The sequence below is a fragment of the Cotesia glomerata genome, linkage group LG5, assembly GCF_020080835.1.
Source record: "Cotesia glomerata isolate CgM1 linkage group LG5, MPM_Cglom_v2.3, whole genome shotgun sequence".
In the NCBI taxonomy this organism is placed as follows: Eukaryota; Metazoa; Arthropoda; class Insecta; order Hymenoptera; family Braconidae; genus Cotesia; species Cotesia glomerata.
Window position 1 is genome coordinate 15,950,150 of NC_058162.1, and position 18,572 is coordinate 15,968,721.

Below are 18,572 nucleotides of genomic sequence, written 5' to 3' on the forward strand. Positions count from 1 at the left end.
ACTGGAGGCCTTTACGACACTAGATGTGGTTTTGCTCAACAGTGGTGATACGCCGACCTACACCAAAGGTGACGCAAGCTCAATTGTAGACCTCACTTTTGTCAGTAATAGCCTTGCCAGAGGCGACTGCAACTGGAAAGTGTTGGACATCTACACTGCCAGCGACCATCATGCGATATTCTGGGAAATATCAAGCGACCAGAACCCCAAGAGACCAGTCAAGCAGTCTAACATCGTTGGTTGAAAGGTAAAATCTTTTGACCCAGAAGCATTACTAATAGCCCTCGATGGTGATCCGATCAACACTGGATGTGCAGAAGAACAGACTAAGGACCTGATGAGGAGAGTAACACATGCTTGTGATGCTAGTATGCCTCGTAAACGTGGCATAAATTCGAGACCTTCGGTGCATTGGTGGAACGACCACATCAGCGTCCTCCGTAAAGAGTGTCATAAGAAATGAAGAATCTCTCAGCGCGGCTATCAACGGCCCAACTCAGTGGAGCTGATCGCAGAGTACAAAAAGGCGCGTCGTGAACTAAATAAAGCCATCAAAGAGAGCAAAAGAAGATGCTGGAAAGAGCTTATATACGAGGTGGATAAAGACGTGTGGGGTAGGCCTTATAAGGTGGTTATGACCCACCTGAAAAAACAACAAATGCCATCACCTACGTGTCCTCAACTTCTTTAGAAAATCGTCACTGCACTGTTTCCACAGCAACGCAACTACGATTACCAGTTGGCGCCAGGCAAATTGGACGACATCCCACCTGTCACTGGAGAAGAACTGCTGGAGGCTTGTAACCGTGTAGAGAATAATAAAGCGCCGGGATTGGACGGAATTCCTAATTTAGCCTTGAAAACCATCATAAAGGCAGCTCCAATATTATTCCTAGACGCTTATAATGCATGCCTCAAAGAGGGGACTTTTCCTCGTAAGTGGAAACAGCAACGATTGGTACTGTTACCTAAAGGGAAGAAACCACCAGAAGAACCGTCATCTTACCGACCACTTTGCATGCTAGATACGGCGGGTAAGATACTTGAGCGCATAATTCATCAAAGAATAGATGCAGTAGTCGACCCACTCCTGGCAGACAACCAGTATGGATTCCGGAAAGGACGATCAACCCTGGACGCGATCAATCTGGTTGTTAGCACGGCTAAAGAAGCGATCGCAGGAACCAGATAGAAGGGTGGCACAAAGAAGTATTGCCTGGTGGTGGCATTAGACATTAAAAACGCCTTCAATTCCGCCAACTGGAACTGCATCATGCAAGCTCTTCAAGAGAAAAACGTTCCAGAATACCTGTGTAGAATAGTGGCCAGCTATTTCACCGATAGAGTTCTTAAATACGACACGAAGAATGGTCTAAAAGAGTACGATATTAGAGGAGGTGTACCCCAGGGCTCTGTACTTGGTCCACTGCTGTGGAATATCATGAACGATGGCCTATTGAGATTGAAATTGCCAAGAAGTGTAGAACTCGTAGCATATACAGACGACGTAGCCGTAGTAATCGTCGCTAAACACCTTGACTAAATTAACAACATGTACGACATCACCTTCGAGCAAGTCCATCGGTGGATGAATACGGTAAACCTGCATCTGGCTACACACAAAACTGAGGCAGTGCTTATATCCAGCAGAAAAGTGTTAGAGACCATCAAGCTGAAAGTCGGCGAACAAGAAATCACATCACAACCTTACATCCGATATTTGGGAGTGATACTTGATGCCCGTCTCAACTTTAAACAGCAAGTGGAACACGTCAGTGCCAAAGCGTCAGTAGTGAGGGCTAGTCTCGCACGACTGATGCCGAACGTCGGAGGGCCAAAGCAGAACAGGAGACTACTACTATCATCAGTTGTCACATCGGTGCTCACATATGGAATATCCATTTGGGCAGACGCGCTGAAGTTGCAAGAATCATGGAGAAAAGCTGGACCAGTATATCGACTGAGCGCTGTAAGACTAGCCAGTGCATTCCGCACGATATCAGAAGTAGCAGTGTGTGTCATTTCCGGAACTCTGCCGCTTAGAGTTCTAGCTGAGGAAAGACGGAACCTTTACCAACAAAAGAGGTCAACCACACTAAGTGCCGATGAACTCAGAGCTGAAGAACGGCAGAACAGCATCGCATGATGGCAATCGCAGTGGGACGCCGCGACAACAGGAAGATGGACACACCGTCTCATACCGAAAATCGACGTTTGGATAAACCGGAGTCATGGCGAGGTCAATTACTATCTGACGCAGATGTTGTCAGGATATGGATGTTTTCGGACGTATCTTCACCGCTTCAAGCATGATGATTCACCGGAGTGCCCGTCCTGCTCAGGAATCAATGAAGACGCGGAGCACGTTTTCTTTGAGTGCCCACGATTTTACCCACAGCGCGATGAGCTGGAGATGATCCTGAAGAAGAAAATCCAACCAGAGACAATAGTAGAAGCAATGCTGTCATCAGAGGCTGCCTGGAAAGCCGCAAATACGTTTGCAACAGAAGTTCTTATAGACTTGCGTTCCATCGAAAGAAAAAGAGCAAATGACAACAACTAGAAGAAAGATAAAATAATACCTAGTTATACCAGAAGGAAGAGCAGTCGCTATATCCTCCCCCCACGAAGTAATGCCTAACGGCGGTTTCCATGAGGGATTAGAGGAAAGAGGAAAGGGGTTTAGGGTTTAGTGGGTAGGGGCGTTAGCGTCGAGTTTTAGTATGACGCTGCGTCGAGTCGCCACATATCCAGGCCAAACAGCTACGCCTAGAATCCGTAAAAAGGATTCCCCCCCTAAGGGAAAAAAAAATACACACACACACACACACACACAAACACACACACACACACACACACACACACACACACACATACACACACACACGCTCGGGGCAGAAGAGATACTGCTACCGGGCGCGTCTCCCCGAGCGGATGGGAGAACGCTCGCTGTCCTTGGATGACACTTAATCTCTTAGTTGATGAGGTACAGCGGGTAGGAGCCAAGCAAAATAACCAAACAAAATACGCTCCCGTGGACAAAACTCCCCTTTAATGGGTTGGTCGCACTAACTGACCTAGCAAGACGATCGTTCTCTGCTGTGACCCACTGGGAGTGACCGGAACCTGTATCGTAGTTTCCGACGATGCAGGCCACGGCTGATGTGAGCTTGCTCTACCGAGGTGTAAGTTGCAGCAGTGGATCAGGAGCCAGCCACTTCGGGCCTTGATCAGGAAGTACGCAGTGAGTGTTAGAGATCGGAATCTTCACCGCTCCGAGCGAGTCTAGTCCGTCCATGTATTCCGGGACTGGCTAAGTGTCGGCTAGGCCTCAGGGAACTGGGGTAGGAGTACTTTCTCCGAGGGTACACTCGTTCCTAGTTATGGCAACCCGCTCCACTCCGTACGATGCGCTGGTAAATTAAAAAGTATGAGTCATGCACAGGAAACAAACAAGAGTGAAAACGGGCCTCATGCCCAACAAGACGCACTGCTACTTAGTAAGATGAAGAGGACAGATGCGCTGGCACATCTGGAGAAGCTAGTCAGTGGACTGCAGGAGTTTCTCCAAACCAAGCAAAATGTCCACAAGGAGATTAAGTCGAAGTCGACGAACATCTGCAGTGCCCTGAGAAGGTTCAAAAAACTGGACCAAGAATGGCAGGAGATCCAACAACAACACGGTAATATCGTGATGAAGACGAGTGTGACAGCGGTTTCACCAGCAAAAGCCGACACGTTTGTCGAGGAGATGGACACAGGTGGCGAGGGTGACGTCGAGTCAGTTGTCGAAGACGGAGAGGAAACTGGAACTGATATCAGGCCCGGGAAAAGGAAAGAACGAAATTCCCCAGACTCAATGACCAGCCGTACTAAGAAGAAGAAGGACTTTAAACCAAGTCCCCCGAAAAACGCGGTAACACAGAACGGCGGAAAAAAGGAGGTGAATGAATGGCAAAAAGTCCAGTCAAGGAAGTCCAAGAGAGAGCAAGCAGTAGAAAAGCTCCAGAAGCAACCGCCGAAGGAGTCCAGGCCAGAGCCTAATCGGAAAGAACCACGCAAACGGATCAGGCCGGACGCACTGATCATCCGCCCCGCAGAGACGGCAAACTATGCTGAAATTCTGAAGCGAATAAAGCAGGACGTCCCTGACGAACAGGTCCGTACTACAGTGGATAAGATCCAAAGAACTAGGACCGGGAGCTTGCTGATTACGCTTTCGAGGAAGAGCGCTGACCGAGGCCAAGCCTTACAGAAGACCATCGCGGACATCCTCCAAGAAGATGCGAAGGTAATCTGCAAAGGGCCACAGGAAGACGTCGAAATCCGAGATCTTGACAGTACCACAACCAAGGAGGATATTCAGGCTGCCTTGCAAACGGAAATCGGAGAAACCTGCGAGATACCACTTGGGACAATTAAGATTCATAAGGCCTACAGAGGTACTCAGACAGCTGTTGTGACACTACCAGCAGCTGCAGTGCGGAAGATATTGGCAGGAAGCGGTAAAGTCCGGATCGGCTGGGCCAACTGCCGAATCAGAGCTACGAGGAGACCAATCCAATGTTTCAAGTGCTGGCACTTTGGACATCTTGGATCCCAGTGCAAGAGCAATGTGGATCGGTCTAAGCTATGTATTTGGTGCGGACAAGAGGGACACAAGATTGCTGAATGCAAAAACCCAGCGAAATGTGTATTATGCGCGGATCAAAGTGCGGAGAACTCGGCTCATCATGCCGGCGCATCCAGGACCCCAGTATTTAAAGAGGCACTCCAGAAGATAACAAACAAACAGACATGAAGATATTGCAGCTAAACCTAAACCATTGCGAAGCTGCACATGATCTGCTTATGCAAACAGCAAGAGAACTAGAGTTAGACTTAGTAATGATAGCAGAGCCATACAGATACCTGAATACCCAGCCTTGGGAATCTGACAGCACCACCAAGGCTGTCATCTGGTCTTGTGGTAAGCATCCCTTCCAGAGTGTAGTTAACAATGATAATGCCGGCTTTGTAGCAGCAACAGTTAACGGCATCCGTTTCTACAGCTGTTATGCACCACCTAGCCTATCCATTGTTGAATTCACTGAATTCTTGGACAAACTGACCGAGGACGCCAAGCAGCATTATCCGGTCGCGATTGCCGGTGACTTCAACTCCTGGGCAGTAGACTGGGGCAGCAAGCAGACAAATGCGTGAGGAAAAGCACTCCTAGAAGCTTTTTCTACACTAGATGTAGTCCAGCTCAACAGTGGTGATACGCCAACCTATACTAAAGGAGAAGCAAGCTCTATCGTAGATCTCATTTTCGTCAGCAGCAGCCTCATCAGTGGGAAATACGACCGGAAGGTGATGAATATCTACACAGCCAGTGACCACAAGGCAATTCTCTGGGAAATATCACATGACCGGAATACAAGAAGACCAATCAAGTCATTCAATACCATTGGATGGAAAGTGAAGCCTTTTGACACAAGCACATTGGTAATAGCCCTTAATAGTGAACCGATTACTACTGGATCCGCAGAAGAAATGACCAAGGACCTGATGAAAAGAGTCGTCCAGGCCTGTGACGCCAGTATGGTCCGGAAACACAGCATAAGCCAACGCCCGGCAGTGCACTGGTGGAACGACCACATCAGTGTTCTTCGGAAAGAGTGTCTAAAGAAAAGAAGAATATCCCAGCGTGGCTATCGACGACCTAACTCTGCGGAGCTGGTCGCAGAATACAAAAAAGCCCATCGATCATTGAACAAAGCCATCAAGGATAGTAAGAGACAATGCTGGAAAGAGCTCATCAACGAGGTGGATAAAGACGTGTGGGGTAGGCCTTATAAGGTGGTTATGATCCACCTAAAAAAACAACAAATGCCATCACCTACGTGTCCTCAACTTCTCCAGAAAATCGTCACTGCACTATTCCCACAGCAACGCAACTTCGATTACCAGTTGGCGCCAGGCGAACTGGATGACACTCCACCTGTCACTGAAGAAGAACTGCTGCAGGCCTGTAACCGTGTAGGGAATAATAAAGCGCCGGGATTGGACGGAATCCCTAATATAGCCTTGAAAACCATCATAAAGGCAGCTCCAACATTATTCCTAGACGTTTATAATTCATGCCTTAAGGAGGGGACTTTCCCGCATAAGTGGAAACAGCAACGATTGGTACTGTTACCTAAAGGGAAGAAACCACCGGATGAACCGTCATCTTACCGCCCACTTTGCATGCTAGATACAGCGGGTAAGATATTTGAATTTATAATTCACCAGAGAATTGAAGCAGTAGTCGACCCACTCCTGGCAGACAATCAGTATGGATTCCGGAAAGGACGATCAACCCTGGACGCAATCAAACTGGTTGTTGATACGGCCAAGGAAGCAATCGCAGGAACCAGATGGAAGGGTGGAACGAAAGAGTATTGCCTGGTGGCGACCCTAGACATCAGAAACGCATTCAACTCCGCCAATTGGGAATGCATCATGCAGGCCCTCCAAGAGAAGAATGTACCAGAATACCTTCTTAAGATCGTAACAAGCTACTTTGAAAATAGGGTCTTGAAGTATGACACGAAGAACGGTCCGAGGGAGTATGATATTACTGGAGGTGTACCACAAGGTTCAGTCCTAGGCCCGCTCCTGTGGAATATTATGTATGACGGGCTATTAAGACTAACTCTGCCAAGAAACGTCAAACTCGTAGCATATGCAGATGACGTAGCCGTAGTGATCGTTGCCAAACACCTTGAACGAGATAAATCATATCTTCGATCTCACTTTTGAGCACGTTAACCGGTGGATGGACGCAGTGAACCTGCAACTGGCGCAACACAAGACTGAGGCAGTACTTATTACCAGCAGAAAAGTGGTAGAGACCATTAAGCTGAAAGTCGGCGAACAAGAAATCACATCACAACCTTATATCCGATATTTGGGAGTGATGCTTGATGCCCGACTCAACTTCAAGCAGCAAGTGGAACATGTCAGTGCCAAAGCGTCAGTAGTGAGGGCTAGTCTCGCACGACTGATGCCGAACGTCGGAGGCCCAAAACAGAGCAGGAGGCTATTATTGTCATCAGTAGTCATATCGGTGCTCACTTACGGAATATCCATTTGGGCCGACGCATTAAAGACGCAAGAATCATGGAGAAAGGCTGGACCAGTATATCGACTGAGTGCCCTACGAGTAGCTAGTGCCTTTCGCGCTATATCAGAAGAAGCAGTGTGCGTCATTGCTGGAACCCTACCTCTTAGAGTTCTAGCAGAGGAGAGACGGGCCCTTTACCAACGAAAAAGGTCAACTGCACTGATCCCTGAAGAACTTAGAATTGCGTTCCACCGAAAGAAAAAGAGCAAATAGCAGAAGATAAAAGGAAGGTAGTTAACACCTTAGCCACCAGAAGGAAGAGCAGTAGCTAGATCCTCCCTTCACGATGTCATGCCTGACGGCGGTTTCCATGAAGGATTAGAGGAAAGAAGGAAAAGGGGTTTAGGGTTTAGTGGGTAGGGGCGTTAGTGTCGAGTTTTAGTTTGACGCTGCGTCGAGTCGCCACATATCCAGGCCAAACAGCTATGCCTAGAATCCGTAAAAAGGATTCCCCTAAAACACACACACACACACATACATACAGACATAGTGACACCCTCGCGGGAATAGTCAGGAAAGCTTCCTAGGACCTCAAAACGTCGAGATCTGATGAAAACTCGATTTTCAAAAAACGGGATGAAACCAATAACTTTCCGATTTTTGAAAATTTTCAATTTTCTTAGCGGGAAGTTAAAAATGATGATTTATTTTCAAAGATTCCCATTTTTACAGATTTCCATTTTTAGAAATTTTTATTTTTTAGAGATTTTCATTTTTAAAGATTTCCATTTTTACAGATACATTTTGAGAGATTTCCATTTTTAGAGATTTACATATTTACCGATTCTCTTTTTATTGATCGCCATTCATGTGAATTTCAATTTTTTTAAGTTTTTAAAAATATTGAATTCCATTTCTGCAAAATTCCATAAAATCGTTTGGACGTCTATTCATATGTTTATTAATAATTAATTTTTTTTTTAATTACCGTAAATACTATAGTACAAACGTAAGCTTTTTCGAAAATTATATTTTCCATAAGGTGAGAATTATTTTTATTTTAACGGAATATTGAAAAGATATCCATTTATATAATATACTTTTTTTTATTAATTTTGCAATTGATAAATTTCCAATTACACAGAAGTTTATTTATTTATATAGATTTTTTTAATTTATACTAAATAATAATATTTCCAGTAAAAGAAATTTTCAAAAATAGAGATTTATTTTTCTTTAGTTGGCCAAACTTACAGATTTACTAATAAGCCATTTTCTTTATTTAGGTGTTTCCATTTATAGCTTTTTATTATTTTACGAAAGTTCTTTTATAATTTTTTCCTTTAAAATCAAAGTACATTTTTATAAATTTCCAAATTAATTTTTAGAGATTTCCAAAAATTTATTTTTCCATTCTTATAAAAGCAGCACTGACCGGGAAGAATCAATGTCTCGCATAGTACATACAGACATACAGACACCATCGCGGGAATAGTCAGGGTAGCTTTCTAAGACCTCAAAACGTCGAGATCTAATGAAAACTCGATTTTTAAAGAACAATAACTTCCCGATTTTTGAAAATTTTCAATTCTCTTAGCGGGAAGTTAAAAATTTTTTTTGAAAGTGGTTTTTTCGGAATAACTTTTAAATAGCGTTATCGATTAACTTCAATAACTACTTCGCCCTTAAGCTTGAAAAACCACATCTATCGCCACCAAGCTGGTCGAAATCGGTTGATTCGTTCGAGAGATATCGTGAACAAAAGAAAACCGAAAAAAGTGTTTTTTCGGGATTACTCCGAAATTTTTGGTTTGATCAATTAAAACCTGAAAATTATTGATGAGGATGATAAAACTGCGTCGAATGCCGCCAACCGCTTGAAGATTGGTTGATCCATTCAAAAGTTATTACGGTTTGAAAATTCCAAAAATAGTGTTCTATGAGACTTCTATCAGACTTTCTAGCTGGGAGAGCTCAAACGCATAGAAATATTATTTCTTCGAACTCAGCGAGCTCAAAATATCACATAAATTATATTTTGAGCTTAAAAATGTCATAAGTACAATTTTAAGCGCCCAGGAATGGAATTAGCGGGAAGTTGCAGGGATGGCCTTTAGGGTACACCGTTTTTCTAATTTTTTTTGTTCGTCATGGTTTTAGTCTTTCACTATTTAAATTTTGCCAGTTGCGTTGCGCAGAGCGATGTCAGAGAAGATTATTTAAGAGTATCTAGATCTAATTGTTGTATGTATGAAAACTCATTTCTTGTTCGTGGCATACCTATTTGGAATGGGTTGCTAGCTGAAATTACAAAAGCTGAGAATTTTAAATCATTCCGTAGTTTGTGCTATGATTATTATTTACAGAATTATTGATTTGTTATATTGAACGTTGATTGCTATTATTGAACGTTGTTGCGCTTTGTATGACACAAGTATTACTTAACAGCACTATTAACATGTTATTCCATTAATTACCACATTTATTTTGATTTTTCATTTTTATGTTTTATTTGGTGTATCAAAAACTCTGTACTTTATACACTGATTGTAATGTAAACTTGATGATGGTTCTGAGGGAGCCTTGGCTCCAGAATCTAATAGAATTATCTATCGATCTATTTAGTAGTAATCGATTGTTTCGTTCATTGGAAAATACCATTTGACATCCAGTCCTTGATGAGACTCGAACCCGAGACCCTTGCGACATGAAGCATGAACGATAACCACTATGCTGATCCGCCACAATACTTAAAAAGATTTTTACTACATATATTCATCAAAGATGAAATTTTTAATAAAAACAATTAGGAAAACAGTTGACCCTGAAAGCCATCCCTGCAACTTCCCACTGATTCCATACCTACGCGCTTAAAATTCCGCTTGTGATGATTTCGAGCTCTTCAAGCTCAAAAGTCTGATAGAAGTTTCATAGAACACAATTTTATGCATTTTCAAACCGCAATAACTTTTGAATGAATCAACCGATTTTCTTACGGTTTACGTCATTCAACGCAGTTTAGCTCTTTTAAGAATCTTAAATCGCAAACTAGTCAGACTAAAAATTTCATAGAAGTTCTGAAAAAAATTCTTTTTTCAATTTTTTTCGACAACGATATCTCACGAACAAATGAACCGATTTTGACCGGACCGGTGGTGATCTACGTGGTTTTTTACACACACGTACACACACACACACACACACACACACACACACTCACACTCACACTCACACTCACACCTCGTGTCGGGTTTGCTGGGTCCCGCATCGGGCGCCTCCCTAGGTGGCCGATAGGGGAAAGCCCGACATATCTGCCCGCCAGATATATCGGGTACCGAGGAATTGAAATACTCGGGGTGGACCAAAATCTAGCAAAAAAACGATATGTCAATGTCACAGAACTTTCAAACATTGTTTACAGTACAGAGGATGGATACCTCAGTGCCAGCGAGGGAAGGCGTGCAAACGGGCCTGAACTCATCGTTATTAAGCGACCGTTTGGACAGCGAGGTGGACCCCATGGCTCCACTGTTTAGAAATGCTACAGGGAGTACAAAAATAGCCCCGATGGAAGAAGATGGACAGTCAACAAACGTTCCTCCAAAAAGTGGAGGACCTTTTGCTCCCGTCTCTATCCATGCTTACCGAGGAAGGATTAACTCTGTACTGACCGTCACTAGCCAACAATCGCTAATGGAGCGGCTTGGTAGCAAGATCGAAGAGCTAGCTGATTTCATCAAGGACAAGAAGAATCTTCGTCATGAGATCAGAAAATTGGTTACGTCCATTGCTACGGCATATAGAGGGGCCAGGAAATCACCCGGTACGTCGGCGTCAGCGACCCAAACAACTCCGGGTTTGACCAAAAAACCACAGCCACTTCAGGTTACTCCAACCAAACCACCACGGCAAGAAAAGGACAACAGGAAGAGACAACTGTCCACACCTAGCCCTCCTTCAGCAAACGACAAGCCAGCACAGAAAAATACAGCCCGGGACGATACCTAGATCAAAGCAACTTGGCAAAAGAAGAAGAAGGAAACAGAATAGGAGCCAGCGGCTCAATCTACTGAAGCCCAAAACCAGCCAAGTGAGGGTGGCTCTGAGAAACCGAGGAGGAAGAAGACAAGAACAAAGGCTGTGCTTGTCCAACCAGCTGAAGGGTGAACGTACGCCGATCTCCTCTAGGAAATCAAGACCAAGGTTAATCCGACAGAGACTGGAGTAGACATAAAATCTATCAAACAAACAAAGCGCGGGGACGTTCTTCTAGAAATGGGACGCAAGACTGAAGACACTTCTGCTTTTACGGTTGCGATAGAAACAGCAACCGCTAACATCGGTACGGTCAGAACTCTCACACCAAAAACAACGATCGAGATCCTTGACTTGGATGGAGTATCTACCGAGAGCGACATCCGTGAAGCACTTAAACGTGACTTTACCAACAGCCTGGAAATAAGACGTGGGAATCTGACAAAACTTACACCACGAAGCAATCGGGCAGCCTTCTGCGAGGTATACGAGGCTAGCGCAATCATGATCCTTGACAAAGCCCGAATAAAGATCGGATGGGTTAACTGTCGCATACGCCCAGTTGCGAAAGTAATCTGATGCATTAAATGCCTTGGTTTCGGGCACCAAACGCGTAACTGTACGGGACCGAACAGAAGCAAGTATTGCTATAAATGTGGCGGAGAGAACCACAAGTCCGTAAACTGCACGGAGAAGCCAAAATGCTTCCTCTACACACCGGACAAAGATGCTCAACATGGCTTGATGTGGAGGCACTGTGAAAGTCACTCACACGAAGCAGGTCTACTTTCCAGAATGACCCGACTCCAAACGACCGCAGCGAGACGGAAAAAACGGTGCTAGGTGTGATGAAAGAAATTACTGCATCATGTGACGCCGCTATGCAACGGCTGAAAAATCGAGTTTTTCACAAGCCGGTGTACTGGTGGTCACCAGGCATAGCAGAACTTCGAAAAAAATGCCACGAGCAAAGCCTACCAAATTGTCGTCAAACGGCTTGGAAAGGCTTCACCAGAAGCGCCGAAACCACCTGCTTTAATGAGCAGCATAGTAGCGGAGCTGTTTTCCTAACACTCACCGCAGGAAAGAAGAAATTATATAAAAAACAGCGTAACACCTTTCACTCTGTGTGTGTGTGTTTTTTTTTTTTTTTTTTTTTTTTTTTTTTTTTTGTAGGGGGGGGAATCCTTTTTACGGATTCTAGGCATAGCTGTGTTTGGCCTGGATATGTGGCGACTCGACGCAGCGTCATACTAACTCGACACTAACGCCCCTACCCACTAAACCCTAAACCCCTTTCTCTTCTATCCTCTGACCCCCCATGGTACCGCCGTAAGGCATTTCTTCGCGGGGGGAGGAATTAGCTGCCGCTCTTCCTTCTGGTGGCTAAGATGTTTTTTATTTCTATCTCCCTTCTAGTTTCTGTTTTCTGCTCTTTTTCTCTCGATGGAACGCAACTCTGTAAGCACTTCAGTGGCAAAGGTGCTCGTGGCGTTCCAGACAGCTTCTGATGACAGCATTTCTTCTACTATTGTCTCCGGTTGAATTTTCTTTTTTAGAATCTTCTCTAATTCATCGCGCTGTTGGTTAAAACGAGGACATGCAAAGATCACGTGCTCCACGTCTTCAGCGACACCTGGGCAGGATGGGCACTCCGGAGAATCGTCGTGCTTAAAGCGGTGAAGATAGGCTCGGAAGCAGCCGTGTCCTGACAACATCTGCGTAGGGTAGTAGTTAACCTCTCCATGACTCCGGTTCAGCCAGTCGTCGATCCTCGGTATAAGACGATACGTCCATCTTCCTTTTTCTGCAGCGTCCCACTGGAGCTGCCATCGGTCGAAGCTGTTTTGCCGTTCTTCAGTTCTGAGCTCTTCAGCGCTTAGTGTAGTTGACCTTTTACGATGATAAAGGTTCCGTCTTTCCTCAGCGAGGACTCTGAGAGGCAGAGTTCCGGAAATAACGCACACTGCTTCCTCGGATATTGTGCGGAAGGCGCTGGCGACTCTTAAGGCACACCGTCGGTATACTGGTCCAGCCTTCCTCCATGATTCTTGCATCTCGAGAGCGTTGGTCCAAATAGATATACCATATGTAAGCACCGATGTGACTACAGATGATAACAGTACCCTTCTGCTCTGCTTTGGCCCTCCGATGTTCGGCATCAGTCGTGCTAGACTTGTTCCCACTGCTGACGCCTTGGCACTGACGTGTTCTACCTGCTGCTTAAAGTTGAGTCGGGCATCAAGCATCACTCCTAAATATCGAATATAAGGTTGTGATGTGATTTCTTGTTCGCAACTTTCAGCTTAATTGTCTCTACCACTTTCCTGCTGGTAATAAGCACTGCCTCAGTTTTGTGTTGCGCCAGTTGCAGGTTCACTGCGTCCATCCACCGGTTAACGCGCTCGAAAGTGAGATCGAACACATGGTTTATCTCGTCAAGATGTTTGGCAACGATCACTACGGCTACGTCGTCTGCATATGCTACGGGTTTGACGTTTCTTGGCAGAGTTAGTCTTAATAGGCCGTCATACATAATATTCCACAGGAGCGGGCCTAGAACTGAACCTTGTGGTACACCTCCAGAAATAGCATACTCCCTTGGACCGTTCTTCGTGTCATACTTCAGGACCCTGTTTTCAAAGAAGCTTGCTACGATCTTAAGAAGGTATTCTGGTACATTCTTCTCTTGGAGGGCCTGCATGATGCATTCCCAATTGGCGGAGTTGAAGGCATTTCTGATGTCTAGGGTCGCCACCAGGCAATACTTCTTCGTTCCACCCTTCCATCTGGTTCCTGCGATTGCTTCCTTGGCCGTATCAACAACCAGTTTGATTGCGTCCAGGGTTGATCGTCCTTTCCGGAATCCATACTGATTGTCTGCCAGGAGTGGGTCGACTACTGCTTCAATTCTCTGGTGAATTATGCGTTCGAATATCTTACCCGCTGTATCTAGCATGCAAAGTGGGCGGTAAGATGACGGTTCATCCGGTGGCTTTTTCCCTTTAGGAAGCAGCACTAACCGTTGCTGTTTCCACTTTCGAGGAAAAATCCCTTCTTTGAGGCAGGTGTTGTAAACATCCAGGAATAATGCCGGTGCTGCCTTTATAGCTGTTTTTAAGGCAATGTTAGGGATTCCGTCTAATCCCGGTGCTTTATTATTCCCTACGCGGTTGCAAGCCTCCGTCAGTTCTTCTTCCGTGACAGTTGGAATGTCCTCCAGTTCTCCTTGAGCTAGCTGGTAGTGAAGCTCGCGTTGCTGCGGAAACAGCGCGGTAACGATTCTCTGCAGAAGTTGTGGGCATGTGGGTGCCGGCATTTGTTTGACTTTTAGGTGATTCATGACCACCTTGTACGGCCTACCCCACAGGTCTTTGTCCACCTCGTTGATGAGCTCTTTCCAGCATTGCCTCTTACTATCCTTGATGGCTTTGTTCAGTAATCGACGGGCTTTTTTGTACTCTGCGACCAGCTCCGCAGAGTTAGGTCGTCGATAGCCACGCTGGGATATTCTCCTTTCTTTAGACACTCTTTCCGAAGAACGCTGATGTGGTCGTTCCACCAGTGTACTGCCGGGCGTTGGCTTATGCTGCATTTCCGGACCATACTTGCGTCACAGGCCTGGACAACTCTTTTCATCAGGTCCTTGGTCATTTCTTCTGCGGGTCCAGTAGTAATCGGTTCACTATTCAGGGCTATTATCAATGTGCTTGTGTCAAAAGACTTCACTTTCCATCCAATGGTATTGAGTGACTTGATTGGTCTTCTTGTATTCCGGTCATGTAATATTTCCCAGAGAATTGCCTTGTGGTCGCTGGCTGTGTAGATATCCATCACCTTCCAGTCGTATTTCCCACTGATGAGGCTGCTGCTGACGAAAGTGAGATCTACAATAGAGCTTGCTTCCCCTTTAGTATAGGTTGGCGTATCACCACTGTTGAGCTGGACTACATCTAGTGTAGAGAAAGCTTCGAGGAGTGCTTTTCCTCGCGCATTTGTCTGCTTGCTGCCCCAGTCTACTGCCCAGGAGTTGAAGTCACCGGCAATCGCGACCGGATAATGCTGCTTGGCGTCCTCGGTCAGTTTGTCCAAGAATTCAGTGAATTCAACAATGGATAGGCTAGGTGGTGCATAACAGCTGTAGAAACGGATGCCGTTAACTGTTGCTGCTACAAAGCCGGCATTATCATTGTTAACTACACTCTGGAAGGGATGCTTACCACAAGACCAGATGACAGCCTTGGTGGTGCTGTCAGATTCCCAAGGCTGGGTATTCAGGTATCTATATGGCTCTGCTATATAGAGCCGAGTTCTCCGCACTTTGATCCGCGCATAATACACATTTCGCTGGGTTTTTGCATTCAGCAATCTTGTGTCCCTCTTGTCCGCACCTAATACATAGCTTAGACCGATCCACATTGCTCTTGCACTGGGATCCAAGATGTCCAAAGTGCCAGCACTTGAAACATTGGATTGGTCTCCTCGTAGCTCTGATTCGGCAGTTGGTCCAGCCGATCCGGACTTTACCGCTTCCTGCCAATATCTTGCGCGCTGCAGCTGCTGGTAGTGTCACAACAGCTGTCTGAGTACCTCTGTAGGCCTTATGAATCTTAATTGTCCCTAGTGGTATCTCGCAGGTTTCTCCGATTTCCGTTTGCAATGCAGCCTGAATATCCTCCTTGGTTGTGGTACCGTCAAGATCTCGGATTTCGACATCTTCCTGTGGCCCTTTGCAGATTACCTTCGCGTCTTCTTGGAGGATGTCCGCGATGGTCTTCTGTAAGGCTTGGCCTCGGTCAGCGCTCTTCCTCGAAAGCGTAATCAGCAAGCTCCCGGTCCTAGTTCTTTGGATCTTATCCACTGTAGTACGGACCTGTTCGTCAGGGACGTCCTGCTTTATTCGCTTCAGAATTTCAGCATACTTTGCCGTCTCTGCGGGGCGGATGATCAGTGCGTCCGGCCTAATCCGTTTGCGCGGTTCTTTCCGATTAGGCTCTGGCCTGGACTCTTTCGGCGGTTGCTTCTGGAGCTTTTCTACTGCTTGCTCTCTCTTGGACTTCCTTGACTGGACTTTTGCCATTCATTCACCTCCTTTTTCCGCCGTTCTGTGTTACCGCGTTTTCGGAGACTTGGTTTAAGGTCCTTCTTCTTCTTAGTACGGCTGGTCATTGAGTCTGGGGAATTTCGTTCTTTCCTTTTCCCAGGCCTGATTTCAGTTCCAGTTTCCTCTCCGTCTCCGACAACTGACTCGACGTCACCCTCGCCACCTGTGTCCATCTCCTCGACAAACGTGTCGGCTTTTGCTGGTGGAACCGCTGTCACACTCGTCTTCATCACGATATTACCGTGTTGTTGTTGGATTTCCTGCCATTCTTGGTCCAGTTTTTTGAACCTTCTCAGGGCACTGCAGATGTTCGTCGACTTCGACTTGATCTCCTTGTGGACATTTTGCTTGGTTTGGAGAAAGTCCTGCAGTCCACAGACTAGCTTCTCCAGATGTGCCAGCGCATCTGTCCTCTTCATCTTTGCACTAAGTAGCAGTGCGTCTTGCTGGGCATGAGGCCCGTTTTCACTCTTGTTTGTTTCCTGTGCATTACTCATACTTTTTAATTTACCAGCGCATCGTACGGAGTGGAGCGGGTTGCCATAACTAGGAACGGGTGTACCCTCGGAGATAGTACTCCTACCCCTACTCCTACCCCAGTTCCCTGAGGCCTAGCCGACACTTAGCCAGTCCCGGAATACACGGACGGACTAGACTCGCTCGGAGCGGTGAAGATTCCGATCTCTAACACTCACTGCGTACTTCCTGATCAAGGCCCGAAGTGGCTGGCTCCTGATCCACTGCTGCAACTTACACCTCGGTAGAGCAAGCTCACATCAGCCGTGGCCTGCATCGTCGGAAACTACGATACAGGTTCCGGTCACTCCCAGTGGGTCACAGCAGAGAACGATCGTCTTGTTAGGTCAGTTAGTGCGACCAACCCATTAAAGGGGAGTTTTGTCCACGGGAGCGTATTTTGTTTGGTTATTTTGCTTGGCTCCTACGCGCTGTACCTCATCAACTAAGAGATTAAGTGTCATCCAAGGACAGCGAGCGTTCTCCCATCCGCTCGGGGAGACGCGCCCGGTAGCAGTATCTCTTCTGCCCCGAGTGTGTGTGTGTGTGTGTGTGTGTGTGTGTGTGTGTGTGTGTGTGTAAATCTCTCATAACTTTTGAACGGCTTATCTGATTTGATTGAAATAAGCGGTGTTCCAAAAAGTCTCATTGCCCTTAGATTTACGATACTAGTTCAAAGAATTTGAGTCAATCGATTTTGAGAAATCTCAAAAATTAAATTTCCAAAAGTTCGTTTTTTTGGAATAACTTATAAACGGCTCCATCGATCGAAATCGGTTGATTCGTTCGTGAGATATCGTTGTCGAAAAAAATTAAAAAAAATGTTTTTTTCTAAATTTCTATGAAATTTCCAGTCTGAGCAGTTTGCGCTCTAAGATTCTTCAAAGAGCTCAAAAAAACTGCGTTGAATGCTGTAAATCGCGAGAAAATCGGTTGATTCATTCAAAAGTTATATTAAAGTTTGAAAATTCAAAAAATAGTGTTAAATGAAACTTCTATCAGACTTCTGAACTCGAGGAGCTCAAAAGCATAAAACCTCGGAGATTTCAAAAGAACGCAAAAATTATATGGCCTTTAGGGTCAACCGTTTTCCTAATTTTTTTTTCATATTATTTTGTTAATAACAATCGCAATTTTTTATCTGCATCAAAATCCTTCAAAAACATTTTTTTAGAGGTGATTCCGAATCCAATGAACTATCTCTCATATTTTTAGGACCTTTATCTCTATATTTCACGTTTTTGAACTTGTTGACTAGACTACAACAAAATATGTATTTAGGCAAAAAAATGTAAGCTTTAATTATTTTTCAAATCGGGGAAGGGGGGGGGGTGCAAAATGGGCCCCTAGGGGTCAAATGGGGTCAAATGGGCCCCCTAAAATTTTCAATATCCAAAAATATTTGGGGGCAAAATGGGCCCTCAACGTTTTCAATATTGGAATCGATGACTCATATAGTTTTATTGTACACACACACACACACATACTACATACATTACTCATACCCATTTGCTTAAGTCGCGTCATTAGCTAGCTGTAATTAGGAAGTCAGTTATAATAAACTCAAGCTACTGTACGCATCGTCTTGTCAGTTATACTTGCACCTGTCTCCCAAATCCTACAGGTTATGGGCCCAGGAGCTGGTGCTAAAGTAAAGTAAAGATTTTTTTTAAGGAAAAATAAAGTCTAAGGAAAAGTAAAGTAAAGTTTAAGGAAAAAGTAAAGTTTAAGGAAAAGTAAAGTCTAAAGTAAAGTAAAGTTTAAGGAAAAGTAAAGTTTAAGGGTTGAAGCGTCGTGTAGTGATCGATTTCATTAGTGTCTAAATTT

General features: G+C 45.1%; 1 long non-coding RNA gene across 1 annotated transcript; it reads right to left on the bottom strand.

The window, feature by feature from the left end:
- Positions 1-3,477: 3,477 nt before the first annotated feature.
- LOC123264912 lies at positions 3,478-11,535 on the bottom strand. The gene is made up of 3 exons (XR_006509448.1): positions 11,452-11,535; positions 6,918-6,920; positions 3,478-3,490 (listed from the first exon to the last, which is right to left on the bottom strand). It is a non-coding gene; the product is annotated as an uncharacterized LOC123264912 (long non-coding RNA).
- Between the last annotated feature and the right edge of the window lie 7,037 nt (positions 11,536-18,572).